The sequence below is a fragment of the Colletes latitarsis genome, unplaced genomic scaffold (genome assembly GCF_051014445.1).
Source record: "Colletes latitarsis isolate SP2378_abdomen unplaced genomic scaffold, iyColLati1 scaffold0002, whole genome shotgun sequence".
NCBI lineage: Eukaryota > Metazoa > Arthropoda > Insecta > Hymenoptera > Colletidae > Colletes > Colletes latitarsis.
The window spans coordinates 35,660,304-35,676,791 of record NW_027488365.1 but is presented as its reverse complement, the minus strand read 5'-3'; positions in this window follow the sequence as shown (position 1 = coordinate 35,676,791).

Genomic DNA, 16,488 nt, shown 5'->3' with positions numbered 1-16,488 from the left:
ATACCACAATTCCGCCGCCCGACCGTCTGTGCCCCACTCCGCTATTAGAGTCGAGCATGACTGGGGGGCGACCCTCCCCGGGGAGAATCGCACTTCCCCGGCCGTTTTGACCTGCGGAAATGGAGAGTCCTCCGCGGCCGGTAAGAAAACCCGATCCTCGCCTTCTGCGATGCAACGTCCTTTTCTTGGGCGAAGATGTCAGGCATCTTTCTCAATCCTCACCTCGCAGTTACTTCGCAGGGGGCATCTCGTGAATCGTACCGGGCCAGTCGATTCACATGCACCACCCTAGGTTTGGGCTTCGGGGAACGGACTATCCGGTAGATCAACTCATTCAGCCGATTTTTCAACTCGTAGGGTCCTTCCCAGTCGTATTGGAGCTTCGGGCATCTTCCTTTCGTCCTTCGAGGATTGTATAACCACACCTTCTCTCCTGGAGCAAAGGAAATTGATCTCGAGAACGAATCATACCACGATTTCGTCCTCTCCGAACAAATTCGCATCCGCTGTCGAACGAATTTGTGCACTTCTTCAATCCTTTTCTTGGTTTCCTCAATGAAATCATCTTCATCCTTTCTCTCAGCAGGAACAGCTCCCCTTAGAAGATCCAGAGGAAGGCGCAGCTCCCGTCCCGTGAGGACCATTGACGGAGTATTCTGTGTCACTTCATGTTGCGAGGAACGATAAGCAAGCAAGAACGTTGGAATCCATTCGTCCCAGTCCTTTTGATGTTCTGCAACAAACTGAGACAAATATCGCAACAAGGTTCTAATCATCCGCTCAACGAGCCCGTCCGACTGAGGGTGTAATGGAGTTGTCCTTGTCTTCTTAATTCCAAGCATTTTCATCAGTTCCCTGAAGATGCTTGATTCGAAACTCCGACCCTGATCAGAATGCAGCTCTAGCGGAACTCCATGTCGGCTTATCACTTCCTTCAGCAACGCCGTGGAAATCGTTGTCGCCCGCTGGTTGGGAAGTGGAATAACCTCTGGCCACTTCGAAAAATAATCCATCACAACCAGCGCGAATCTGTTCCCAGCGAAAGACCTCGGCAGGGGACCAACAACGTCGAGCGCTACCCTCTCAAAAGGTGCTCCTACGTTATAAACCTTCATGGTTCCTCTTCCCTTCTCCGCAGGTCCTTTCCTCGCAGAACAGCTATGGCACCGGCGACACCAATCTTCCACGTCCCGACGGTGGTTCGGCCAAAAGAAGCGCTGTCGAATTTTCGCCAATGTCTTCCTCACCCCAAAGTGTCCTCCAGAAGGCGCATCATGGCATTCCTGAAGGGCTTCGGCAATTTTGCTTTTCGGTACAACCACTAACCGATTGAACTCATTTCCATCAGCAGATTCCCACCTCCGGAACAATAATCCACGTTGTACTTCCAAGGAATCCCACGTTTTCCAGAAGTACTTCGCTTCAGGAGAAAGTGCTGAAACATCCTGCCAAGTAGGCTTATTCTCTTCAATCTTCGCTTGTCGAATAAATCGCAGATCCTCATCCTCTTCCTGGGCCTTAATCCAATCTTCCGTCTTCGCAGATACGCAGGTAGTCCTGAGAACAAGATGCTCTTCTTCGCGATCTTGCTCCAGACGTAAGCAGCGTTTGCATTGCAAAGCTTCGCATGGTCTCCGAGAAAGGCTGTCTGCATTCCCGTGGTTCTTTCCTTCACGATGTTTGATCTCGAATTCGTACTGTTGAAGACGCTCTATCCATCTTGCAGTTTGTCCTTCGGGATTCTTGAAAGAGAGGAGCCATCTTAAGGAAGCATGATCCGTCCTCACCAAGAACTTGCGGCCATAGAGGTAATGGTGGAAATGCTCAATGGATTTTACGATGGCTAATAGTTCCTTTCTTGTCACACAATAATTTCTTTCCGCCTTTCCCAGCACCTTCGAGAAATGCGCAATCACCTTTTCTTGCCCATCTTGAATCTGGGAAAGGACTGCACCAATTCCATTGCTCGATGCGTCGGTGTCCAAGATGAAATCCGCATCAGGCAAGGGGTAAGCCAAGATAGGGGACTTTGCAAGATGTGTCTTCAAATCTTCGAATACCTTCTGGCATTCCTCTGTCCATTGGAAAGAAACCTTACTCTCCGTCAAACGATACAAGGGCTTTGCAATCGCTGAAAAGTTTCGGACAAATTTCCTGTAATAAGTGCAAAGTCCTAAGAAACTTCGCAGTTCCGTCTGATTTTTGGGTACAGGCCATTCTCGTACCGCGGCTATCTTCTCGGGGTCCGTCTTAACGCCTTGCTCGGAAACCATGTGACCGAGGTATTTAACCTCCCGGCAAAAGAAATTGCGTTTCTTTCGGCTCATGACCAATTTAGCCTTGCGCAGGCGGGTGAAAACTTTCCTCAAATTTTCAATTTCCTCCTCGAAACTTCTTCCGAAAATTATAACATCGTCCAGGTATACCAGACAGATTTTCCAGTTTAAATCCGTCAATACTGTATCCATAAGACGTTCGAAAGTAGCAGGGGCATTGCAGAGTCCAAACGGCATCACCTTGAATTGCCAAAGACCAGCACCAACACAAAAGGCGGTTTTCTCCTTATCCTCTTCGTGTACAGCAATTTGCCAGTAACCACTTTGCAAATCTATCGTCGAGAACCAGGTTGCACCAGCCAGGGCGTCCAGCGTGTCCTCAATCCTGGGAAGCGGATAGGAGTCCTTCTTCGAGACTTCGTTAAGACGACGATAGTCTACACAGAATCGGGTGCTTCCATCCTTCTTCTTCACCAGTACAATTGGAGAAGACCACGGACTTCCTGATTTCTCAATTACTCCCTGCCTTTCCATTTTCGCAAGCAGCTCTTCAACTTCACCACGGCGATGTATAGGCAAACGCCGCGGTGGTTGTTTAATCGGACGATGATCCCCAGTGTCAATTCTGTGTTGAACAATATCGCATCTTCCTACCTGATCGGGATCCCTTGCGAAAACGTCTTGAAATTCGTTTAATAACTTTCGGAATTCAGTCTTCTGCTGTTCGGAAAGGTCAACAGAGCAACGTCCATACAGATCTTGAAGAAATTCCGGAGTAGAAGCTTTGTTCTTCATTTCCGCAAGCCTCAAGACCCGGTCTTCAGGATGATTCCTCTTCAAATCCATATCTTGATGTCCTTTAATCCGGAGTTTTCCTAGGATGAAATCCAGCTGGCAAGAATGCTTTCGGAGAAAGTTCGTTCCTAAAATGCATTCTTCAACCATTCCAATCAAAAGAAAATCTTCCTCGGTTCGGAGGCTACCAATGGTAACAAAGAAACGTTGTTTTCCTAGAATTTGTAACTTTTCACCGGAAACAGAGTAAATGTTAATGTTTTCTTGTACTCCCGCCGCGCAAGACTTGTCATTCTTGTGAAATTTCATTAAGTTCACACTTGAGCCCGTGTCGATGACGAACCGACACCTCCTTCCCTCGACGGTTCCCTCGACGCTAGTCGAATCTTCTGACAAGTTTGTCTTCCTTACGACGGGGGTAAAAGAAAACGAAGCCGGAGTCTCCCCCTCTACGCCGACTTCTTCGTTTCCCTTCTTCGAGGGGGCCTCTTCTCTCCTCCTCTTCTTCGGGCAGTTCCGCTGTAAATGTCCCTCCTGTCCGCAGTTCCAGCACTCCGAGACCGGCTTCCCAGCAGTCCTCTTCTCCAACTTTCCCTTGGGAAAACAAGTGACACCCTGAATGCAGTCCTTAACACGGCAAGGACCAGGGGCCACAGACTCGACGGCCTCAATCTCCAGGGCTCTGATCACAGCCGCCCTGAGAGTATTGAAACCGCCTAGCCTCAGCGTCGTCCTCATTTCCTCATTGGCCAGGGCGGAGACGAACTGAGAGGCGGCCAGCTTATCCCTGACTTCCATTGGACAATCACCAAAGGAAGCCTGCGCCAACCTCACAATCTCCGAAGCCAAATCAGAAATCGACTTCCCCTTCCGTTGAGTATAATTTTGGAATTTCACGTAATTTAGATTCGCGAAATTCTTGGTTCCGAAACGGAACTCCAAAGCGGAAACCAAGACACCAAAATCACAACGCGACTCCTCGGAAAGGGTAGTCAAAACACTCCGAGCGGGCCCCTCCAGACATGCGACCAAGGCCAAAGCTTTCCTTGGTGCATCCCATCCATTCGCCTTCGCAATCGTCTCGAATTGCACCCGGTACTCCTCCCAACAAGTTCTTCCATCAAACGCTGGTGGTTTTAGGACGTACTCCAGAAATCCACCAGTCGCTTCCAACGGAGGAGCCGACTGCGAAGTGGAAGGCATCGCGAGTCCAGCAACAACAGGATTATCCCTAACAAAGTTATTAACAAGGCTGGACTCGCGATCCTCGCTACGGAACGCCGCGGCCGACAGGTTATCGATCACACTTTTAAAATTCTCCGCAAGCACCTGATAGCGGTCTTCCATGGCCTTATCCTTCCTTCCACAGCAGCCTCCTTCGCCGAAGCGGCAGCCTCCTTCGCGGCCTGCCTCTCTTCGGTCCGCTTCCGATCCTCTTCCCACCTGGACTCGAAAGTTCTCTGCTGCTCCTGGAACTGCGCCGCGAGGCTCCTCTGCAGGCCCTCGAACAACAGTTCCAAGGAAGGAACGGCCTCTCCCTCCCCGGCGGTATATCGGGTCGACATCCCACTTCTGGCACCACTGTTACGCCGGGGAGTATTGCTCGTCGCTCGCCTCATATTGTCACAACACAATTAAAACAGCACAACGTAACACACTAATGTAAACTAGGAACTTTATTAACAACAGTGCTTTTCAATACATCTGTTCACCTTGCGATCTGTGGTAATTCCAATCTTCAAAATCGTTGCCGGATTCTCGGCAATCGGAAGGCTCGGGATCTCGCATCCGCTCGTTTTCGTGTGGCAGCTTCACCTCATCGCAAAGCCTCTTCACACCATTGCGACGATGCAATTTCGCGGTATTGCGCGGCATCTTCATACCGTCGCAACAATATTAATCGCAACCAGGTTTAATTGACTGCTCCAGTGTGGTGCCACATCACTATGTGATCCAAGCCAGAAAAAGCCCAGGATCTGGCCAACAGGTATGCGAAAAACGCGATATTATGAGCCAGATGATTGCAAATACCAGAGGCAACCCAGACCTAACCGGTTTCATCCTCCAAAATATTAATCGGAACCAGGTGTAGTTCACTGTTACAGTGTGGTAACACATTACTACGTGATCCAAAACAGAAAAAGCCCAGGATCTGGCTATTCAAGTATGCGAAAAATGCGAAAGTATGAGCTAGATGATGGCAAATACAAGACCTGACCCATGCATAACCGGCTTTCTCCTGTAAAATATTAATCGGAACCAGGTTTTATTGATTATATTTCAGTGTGGAACCACATTAATACGTGATCCAAACCAGAAAAAGGCCAGGATCGGGACAACAAGTGTGCGAAAGACGCGAAAGTATGAGCCCGATGAGGGCAAATCTCAGACCTAACGAGACATAACCGGCGACATCCTCTAAAATATTAATCGCAACCAGGTTTAATTGACTGTTTCGGTGTTGTACCGCATTACAACGTGATCCGAACCAGAAAAAGCCCTGGTTCTGGCCAACAAGTATGCGAAAAATGCGAAAGTACGAGCCAGATGAGAGCATATACCAGACCTAACCCAGACATAACCGGCGTGATCCTCTAAAATATTAATCGCAACCTGGTTGAATTGACTGTTTCGGTGTGGTACCACATTACACCGTGATACAAACCAGAGAAAACCCAGGATCTGGCCAACAAGTAAGCGAAAAATGCGAATGTATGAGCAAGATGATTGCAAATACCAGACGCAACCCAGTCATAACCGGCGCTATCCTCTAAAATACTAATCGGAACCAGCTTTTATTGACTGCTTCAGTGTGGTACCACATTACTACGTGATCCTAACAAGAAAAAGCCCAGGATCTGGCTATTCATGTATGCGAAAAATGCGAAAGTATGAGCTAGATGTTGGCAAATACAAGACCTAATCCATGCATAACCGGCGTTATCCTCTAAAATATTAATCGGAACCAGGTTTTATTGATTATATTTCAGTGTGGTACCACATTAATACGTGATCGTAACCAGAACAAAACCCAGGATCTGGCCAACAAGTAAGCGAAAAATGCGAAAGTATCAGGCAGACGATTACAAATACCAGACGCAACCCAGACATAACCGGCGTTATCCTATAATATACTAAACGGAACCAGGTTTTATTGACTATTTCAGTGTGGTAGCACATTAATACGTGATCCTAACCAGAAAAGAACCCAGGATCAGGCCAACAAGTATGCGAAAAATGCAGAAGTATGAGCCAGACGATTGCGAACACCAGACCTAACCCAGACATAACCGGAGGTATCCTCTAAAATACTAATCGGAACCAGCTCTTAATGGCTGTTTCAGTGTGGTACCACATTAATACGGGATCCAAACCATAAAAAGCCCTGGATCAGGCCAACAAGTATGCGAAAAATGCGAAAGTACGAGCCAGATGAGGGCAAATACCGGACCTAACCCAGACATAACCGGCGTTATCCTCTAAAATATTAATCGCAACCAGGTTTAATTGACTGTTTCGGTGTGGAACCACGTTATTACGGGAGCCAAACCAGAAAAAGCCCAGGACCTGACCAACAAGTATGCGAAAAGTGCGAAAGTATGAGCCAGATGGTTGCGATTACCAGACGAAACCCAGACATAGCCGGTGCTATCCTCTAAAGTATTGACCGAATCCAGGTTTTATTGACTATTTTTGTGTGGCACCACATTAATACGAGATCCTAACCAGAGAAAAACCCAGGCTCTGGCCAACAAGAATGCGAAAATTGCGAAATTAAGAGGCAGATGACTGCAAATACCAGACCTAACACAGACGTAACCGGCGTTCTCCTCTAAAATGTTAATCGAAACCAGGTTTTATTGATTATATTTCAGTGTGGTACCACATTAATACGAGATCCTAACCAAAACAAAACCCAGGATCTGGCCATTCATGTATGCGAAGGAAGCGAAGGTATGAGCTAAATGAGGGCACAACCCAGACCTAACCCAGACATAACCGGCGTTATCCTCTAAAATATTACTCGCAACCAGGTCTAATTGACTGTTGGGGTTTGGTACCGCATTACTACGTGATCCAAATCAGAAATAGCCCTGGATCTGGCCAACAAGTATGCGAAAAACGAGAAAGTATGAGCCAGATGATTGCAAATACCAGAAATAACCCAGACATAACCAGCGTTAACCTCTAAAATTCTAATCGGAACCAGCTTTTATTTACCGCTTCAGTGTGGTACCACATAACTACGGGATCCAATCCAGAAAAAACCCAGGATCTGGCCAACAAGTATGCGAAAGAAGCGAAAGTATGAGCCAGATGATTGCAAATAACAGACCTAACCCAGACATAACCGGTGTTATCCTGGAAAATATTGATCGAACCAAGGTGGAATTGACTATTTCTGTGGGGCACCACATTAATACGTGATTCTAACAAGAACAAAACCCGGGATCTGGCCGGCAAGAATGCGAAAAATGCGAAGGTATGAGCCAGATGATTCCGAATACCAGAACTAACCCAGACATAACCGGCGTTGTCCTCCAAAATATTAAACGCAACCTGGTTGAATTGACTGTTTCGGTGTGGTACCACATTACTACGTGATCCAAACCAGAAAAAGCCGAGGATCTGTCCAACAAGTAAGCGAAAAATACGAAAGTATGAGCCAGATGATTGCAAACACCACGACTAACCCAGACATAACCGGCGTTATCCTCTAAAATATTAATCGGAACCAGGTTTAATTGACAGCTTCAGTGTGGTACCACATTGCTACGTGATCCGAATCAGAAAATGCCCAGGAGCTGGCCTACCGGAATGCGAAAAATGCGAAAGTATGAGGCAGATGATTGCAAATACCAGACATAACCCAGACATAACCGGCGTTTTCCTCGAAAATACTAATCGGAACCAGATTTTATTGACTGTTTCGGTGTTGTACCACATTACTACGTGATCCAAACCAGAAATAGCCCTGGATCTGGCCAACAAGTATGCGAAAATTGCGAATGTTCGAGCCAGTTGGGGGTAAATCCCAGACCTAACCGAGACATAACCGGCGTTATCCTCTAAAATATTAATAGAAACCAGGTTCAATTGACAGTTTCGGTGTGGCACCACATTAATACGTGATCCTAGCCAGAAAAAACACAGGATCTGGTAAACAAGTATGCGAAAAACTCGAAAGTATGAGCCAGATAATTGCAAATACTAGAACTAACCCAGACAAAACCAGCTTTATCCTCTAAAATACTAATCGGAACCAGGTTTAATTGACTGTTTCATTCTGGTGCCACATTACTACGGGATCCAAATCACAAAAAGCCAAGGATCTGACAAACAAGTATGTGAAAAATGCGAAAGTACGAGACAGATGAGGGCAAATACCGGACCTAACCCAGACATAACCGGCGTGATCCTCTAAAATATTAATCAGAACCAGCTTTTATAGACTGCTTCAGTGTGGTACCACATTACTACGTGATCCAAACCAGAAAAGCCCAGGATCTCGCTAACAAGTATGCGAAAAATGCGAAAGTACGAGCCAGATGAGGGCAAATACCAGACCTAAGCGAGACATAACCGGCGTTATCGTCTGAAATATTAATCGCAACCAGGTTTAATTGACTGTTTCGGTGTGGAACCACATTAGTACGGCATCCAAACCAGGAATGACCCAGGATCTGGCGACAAGTATGCGAAAAACGCGCAATTATGAGCGAGATGATTGCAAATACCAGAACTAACCCAGACATAACCAGCGTTATCCTCTAAAATACTAATCGGAACCAGCTTTTATTGACTGTTTCAGTGTGGTACCACATTACTACGGGATCCAAACCAGAAAAAAACCAGGATCTGGCCAACAAGTATGCGAAAAATGGGAAAGTACGAGCCAGATGAGGGCAAATACCAGACCTAACCCAGACAAAACCGGTGCTATTCTCTAAAATATTGATCGGAACCAGCTTCTATTGACTGTTTCAGTGTGGTTCCACATTACTACCTGATCGAAACAAGAAAAGCCCAGGATCTGGCCAACAAGTATGCGAGAAATGCGAAAGTACGAGCCGCATGAGGGAATACACCAGACCTAACCCAGACAAAACCGGCGTGATCCTCCAAAATATTAATCGCAACCAGGTTTAATTGACTGCTCCAGTGTGGTGCCACATCACTATGTGATCCAAGCCAGAAAAAGCCCAGGATCTGGCCAACAGGTATGCGAAAAACGCGATATTATGAGCCAGATGATTGCAAATACCAGAGGCAACCCAGACCTAACCGGTTTCATCCTCCAAAATATTAATCGGAACCAGGTGTAGTTCACTGTTACAGTGTGGTAACACATTACTACGTGATCCAAAACAGAAAAAGCCCAGGATCTGGCTATTCAAGTATGCGAAAAATGCGAAAGTATGAGCTAGATGATGGCAAATACAAGACCTGACCCATGCATAACCGGCTTTCTCCTGTAAAATATTAATCGGAACCAGGTTTTATTGATTATATTTCAGTGTGGAACCACATTAATACGTGATCCAAACCAGAAAAAGGCCAGGATCGGGACAACAAGTGTGCGAAAGACGCGAAAGTATGAGCCCGATGAGGGCAAATCTCAGACCTAACGAGACATAACCGGCGACATCCTCTAAAATATTAATCGCAACCAGGTTTAATTGACTGTTTCGGTGTTGTACCGCATTACAACGTGATCCGAACCAGAAAAAGCCCTGGTTCTGGCCAACAAGTATGCGAAAAATGCGAAAGTACGAGCCAGATGAGAGCATATACCAGACCTAACCCAGACATAACCGGCGTGATCCTCTAAAATATTAATCGCAACCTGGTTGAATTGACTGTTTCGGTGTGGTACCACATTACACCGTGATACAAACCAGAGAAAACCCAGGATCTGGCCAACAAGTAAGCGAAAAATGCGAATGTATGAGCAAGATGATTGCAAATACCAGACGCAACCCAGTCATAACCGGCGCTATCCTCTAAAATACTAATCGGAACCAGCTTTTATTGACTGCTTCAGTGTGGTACCACATTACTACGTGATCCTAACAAGAAAAAGCCCAGGATCTGGCTATTCATGTATGCGAAAAATGCGAAAGTATGAGCTAGATGTTGGCAAATACAAGACCTAATCCATGCATAACCGGCGTTATCCTCTAAAATATTAATCGGAACCAGGTTTTATTGATTATATTTCAGTGTGGTACCACATTAATACGTGATCGTAACCAGAACAAAACCCAGGATCTGGCCAACAAGTAAGCGAAAAATGCGAAAGTATCAGGCAGACGATTACAAATACCAGACGCAACCCAGACATAACCGGCGTTATCCTATAATATACTAAACGGAACCAGGTTTTATTGACTATTTCAGTGTGGTAGCACATTAATACGTGATCCTAACCAGAAAAGAACCCAGGATCAGGCCAACAAGTATGCGAAAAATGCAGAAGTATGAGCCAGACGATTGCGAACACCAGACCTAACCCAGACATAACCGGAGGTATCCTCTAAAATACTAATCGGAACCAGCTCTTAATGGCTGTTTCAGTGTGGTACCACATTAATACGGGATCCAAACCATAAAAAGCCCTGGATCAGGCCAACAAGTATGCGAAAAATGCGAAAGTACGAGCCAGATGAGGGCAAATACCGGACCTAACCCAGACATAACCGGCGTTATCCTCTAAAATATTAATCGCAACCAGGTTTAATTGACTGTTTCGGTGTGGAACCACGTTATTACGGGAGCCAAACCAGAAAAAGCCCAGGACCTGACCAACAAGTATGCGAAAAGTGCGAAAGTATGAGCCAGATGGTTGCGATTACCAGACGAAACCCAGACATAGCCGGTGCTATCCTCTAAAGTATTGACCGAATCCAGGTTTTATTGACTATTTTTGTGTGGCACCACATTAATACGAGATCCTAACCAGAGAAAAACCCAGGCTCTGGCCAACAAGAATGCGAAAATTGCGAAATTAAGAGGCAGATGACTGCAAATACCAGACCTAACACAGACGTAACCGGCGTTCTCCTCTAAAATGTTAATCGAAACCAGGTTTTATTGATTATATTTCAGTGTGGTACCACATTAATACGAGATCCTAACCAAAACAAAACCCAGGATCTGGCCATTCATGTATGCGAAGGAAGCGAAGGTATGAGCTAAATGAGGGCACAACCCAGACCTAACCCAGACATAACCGGCGTTATCCTCTAAAATATTACTCGCAACCAGGTCTAATTGACTGTTGGGGTTTGGTACCGCATTACTACGTGATCCAAATCAGAAATAGCCCTGGATCTGGCCAACAAGTATGCGAAAAACGAGAAAGTATGAGCCAGATGATTGCAAATACCAGAAATAACCCAGACATAACCAGCGTTAACCTCTAAAATTCTAATCGGAACCAGCTTTTATTTACCGCTTCAGTGTGGTACCACATAACTACGGGATCCAATCCAGAAAAAACCCAGGATCTGGCCAACAAGTATGCGAAAGAAGCGAAAGTATGAGCCAGATGATTGCAAATAACAGACCTAACCCAGACATAACCGGTGTTATCCTGGAAAATATTGATCGAACCAAGGTGGAATTGACTATTTCTGTGGGGCACCACATTAATACGTGATTCTAACAAGAACAAAACCCGGGATCTGGCCGGCAAGAATGCGAAAAATGCGAAGGTATGAGCCAGATGATTCCGAATACCAGAACTAACCCAGACATAACCGGCGTTGTCCTCCAAAATATTAAACGCAACCTGGTTGAATTGACTGTTTCGGTGTGGTACCACATTACTACGTGATCCAAACCAGAAAAAGCCGAGGATCTGTCCAACAAGTAAGCGAAAAATACGAAAGTATGAGCCAGATGATTGCAAACACCACGACTAACCCAGACATAACCGGCGTTATCCTCTAAAATATTAATCGGAACCAGGTTTAATTGACAGCTTCAGTGTGGTACCACATTGCTACGTGATCCGAATCAGAAAATGCCCAGGAGCTGGCCTACCGGAATGCGAAAAATGCGAAAGTATGAGGCAGATGATTGCAAATACCAGACATAACCCAGACATAACCGGCGTTTTCCTCGAAAATACTAATCGGAACCAGATTTTATTGACTGTTTCGGTGTTGTACCACATTACTACGTGATCCAAACCAGAAATAGCCCTGGATCTGGCCAACAAGTATGCGAAAATTGCGAATGTTCGAGCCAGTTGGGGGTAAATCCCAGACCTAACCGAGACATAACCGGCGTTATCCTCTAAAATATTAATAGAAACCAGGTTCAATTGACAGTTTCGGTGTGGCACCACATTAATACGTGATCCTAGCCAGAAAAAACACAGGATCTGGTAAACAAGTATGCGAAAAACTCGAAAGTATGAGCCAGATAATTGCAAATACTAGAACTAACCCAGACAAAACCAGCTTTATCCTCTAAAATACTAATCGGAACCAGGTTTAATTGACTGTTTCATTCTGGTGCCACATTACTACGGGATCCAAATCACAAAAAGCCAAGGATCTGACAAACAAGTATGTGAAAAATGCGAAAGTACGAGACAGATGAGGGCAAATACCGGACCTAACCCAGACATAACCGGCGTGATCCTCTAAAATATTAATCAGAACCAGCTTTTATAGACTGCTTCAGTGTGGTACCACATTACTACGTGATCCAAACCAGAAAAGCCCAGGATCTCGCTAACAAGTATGCGAAAAATGCGAAAGTACGAGCCAGATGAGGGCAAATACCAGACCTAAGCGAGACATAACCGGCGTTATCGTCTGAAATATTAATCGCAACCAGGTTTAATTGACTGTTTCGGTGTGGAACCACATTAGTACGGCATCCAAACCAGGAATGACCCAGGATCTGGCGACAAGTATGCGAAAAACGCGCAATTATGAGCGAGATGATTGCAAATACCAGAACTAACCCAGACATAACCAGCGTTATCCTCTAAAATACTAATCGGAACCAGCTTTTATTGACTGTTTCAGTGTGGTACCACATTACTACGGGATCCAAACCAGAAAAAAACCAGGATCTGGCCAACAAGTATGCGAAAAATGGGAAAGTACGAGCCAGATGAGGGCAAATACCAGACCTAACCCAGACAAAACCGGTGCTATTCTCTAAAATATTGATCGGAACCAGCTTCTATTGACTGTTTCAGTGTGGTACCACATTACTACCTGATCGAAACAAGAAAAGCCCAGGATCTGGCCAACAAGTATGCGAGAAATGCGAAAGTACGAGCCGCATGAGGGAATACACCAGACCTAACCCAGACAAAACCGGCGTGATCCTCCAAAATATTAATCGCAACCAGGTTTAATTGACTGTTTCGGTGTGGTATCGCATTACATCGTGATCCAAACCTGAAAAAGGCCAGGATCTGGCCAACAAGTATGCGAAAAAAGCGAAAGTACGAGCCGCATGAGGGAATATACCAGACCTAACCCAGACATAACCGGAGTTATCCTCTAAAATATTAATCGCAACCAGCTTTAATTGACTGTTTCGGTGTGGAACCACAATACTACGGGATCCAAACCAGAAAAAACACAGGATCTGGTAAACAAGTATGCGAAAAACTCGAAAGTATGAGCCAGATAATTGCAAATACTAGAACTAACCCAGACAAAACCAGCTTTATCCTCTAAAATACTAATCGGAACCAGCGTTTATTGGCTGTTTCAGTGTGGTACCACATTACTACGGGATCCAAACCATAAAAAGCCCAGGATCAGGCCAACAAGTATGCGAAAAATGCGAAAGTACGTGCCAGATGAGGGCAAGTACCGGACCTAACCCAGACATAACCGGCGTGATCCTCTAAAATATTAATGGGAACCAGCTTTTATATTTTGCTTCAGTGTGGTACCACATTACTACGGGATCCAAACCAGAAAAAACCCAGGATCTGGCGAACAAGTATGCGGAAGACGCGAAAGTATGAGCCAGATGAGGGCAAATCCCAGACCTAACCGAGACATAACCGGCGTTATCCTATAAAATATTAATCGCAACCAGGTTTAATTGACTGTATCGGTGTGGTACCGCATTACTACGTGATCCAAACCAGAAAAAGCCCAGGATCTGGCCATTCAAGTATGCGAAAAATGAACCAGGTTTAATTGATTGCTTCAATGTGGTACCACGTTAATACGTGATCCTAACCAGAAAAAAACCCAGGATCTCGCCAACAAGAATGCCAAAAATGCGAAAATATGTGCCCGATGAATGCGAATACCAGTCGTAACCCAGATATAACCGGTGTTATCCTCTAAAATAATGATCGAATCCAGGTTGAATTGACTATTTCTGTGTGGAACCACATTACTACGTGATCCAAATCATAAAAAGTCCAGGAGCTGGCCTACAGGAATGCGAAAGATGCGAAAGTATGAGGCAGATGATAGCAAATACCAGACGCAACCCAGACCTAACCGGTGTCATACTGTAAAATATTGATCGAATAGAGGTTGAATTGACAATTTCAGTGTGGCACCACATTGCTACGTGATCCAAAACAGATAAAGCCCAGGATCTGTCTATTCAAGTATGCGAAAAATGCGAAAGTATGAGCTAGATGATGGCAAATACAACACGTGACCCATAAATAACCGGCGTTCTCCTCTAAAATATTATTCGGAACCGGGTTTTATTGATTATATTTCAGTGTGGTACCACATTACTACGTGATCCTAACCAGAAAAAACCGAGGATCTGGCCAACAAGTATGCGAAAGATGCGAAACTATGAGGCAGATGATTGTAAACACCAGACGCAACGCAGACCTAACCGGTGTCATACTCTAAAATATTGATCGAATACAGGTTTTATTAACTACTTCAGTGTGACACCGCATTAATACGTGATTCTAACCAGAAAAAAACCCAGGATCAGGCCATTCAAGTATGCGAAAAATGCGAAAGTATGAGCAAGATGATTGCAAATACCAGACGTAACCCAGACCTAACCGGTGTTATCCTCCAAAATATTGACCGGAACCAGGTTTAATTAACTGCATCAGTGTGGTACCACATCACTACGTGATCCAAGCCAGAAAAAGCCCAGGATCTGACCTACTAGTATGCGAAAAATGCGAAAGAATGTGGCAGATGATTGCAAATACCAGACGGTACCCAGACCTAACCTGTGTTCTCCCCTAAAATATTGATCGAAACCAGGTTTAATTGTCTGTTTCTGTGTGGTACCACATTACTACGTGATCCTAACCAGAAAAAGACCCAGGATCTGGCCAACAAGTATGCGAACGATGCGAAAGTATGAGGCAGATGTTTGCAAGTACCAGAACTAACCCAGACCTAGCCGGTGTTATCCCCTAAAATAGTGATCGAAACCAGGTTGAATTGACTATTTCAGTGTGGCACCACATTACTACGTGATCCAAACCAGAAAAAACCGAGGGTCAGGCCAACAAGTATGCCAAAAATTGCGAAATTATGAGGCAGATGGTTACAAATACCAGACCTAACACAGACGTAACCGGCGTTCTCCTCTAAAATATTAATCGGAACCAGGTTTAATTGATTGCCACAATGTGGTACCACGTTAATACGTGATCCTAACCAGAAAAAAACCCAGGATCTTGCCTACAAGAATGCCAAAAATGCGAAACTATGTGCCCGATGAATGCCAATACCAGTCGTAACCCAGATATAACCGGTGTTATCCTCTAAAATAATGATCGAATCAAGGTTGAATTGACTATTTCTGTGTGGAACCACGTTACTACGTGATCCAAATCATAAAAGGCCCATTGAGCTGGCCTACAGGAATGCGAAAGATGCGAAAGTATGAGGCAGATGATAGCAAATACCAGACGCAACCAAGACCTAACCGGTGTCATCCTCTAAAATATTGATCGAATACAGGTTGAATTGATAATTTCAGTGTGGCACCACATTGCTACGTGATCCAAAACAGATAAAGCCCAGGATCTGTCTATTCAAGTATGCGAAAAATGCGAAAGTATGAGCTAGATGATGGCAAATACAACACCTGACCCATGCATAACCGGCGTTCTCCTCTAAAATATTATTAGGAGCCAGGTTTAATTGACTGCTACAGGGTGGTACCATATTACTACGTGATCCTAACCAGAAAAAAACCGAGGATCTGGCCAACAAGTATGGGAAACATGCGAAACTATGAGGCAGATGATTGCAAATACCAGAGGCAACCCAGACCTAACCAGTGTCATCCTCTAAGATATTGATCGAATACAGGTTAAATTGACTATTTCAGTGTGGCACGGCATTAATACGTGATTTTAGCCAGAAAAAAACCCAGGATCAGGCCATTCAAGTATGCGAAAAATGTGAAAGTATGAGCCAGATGA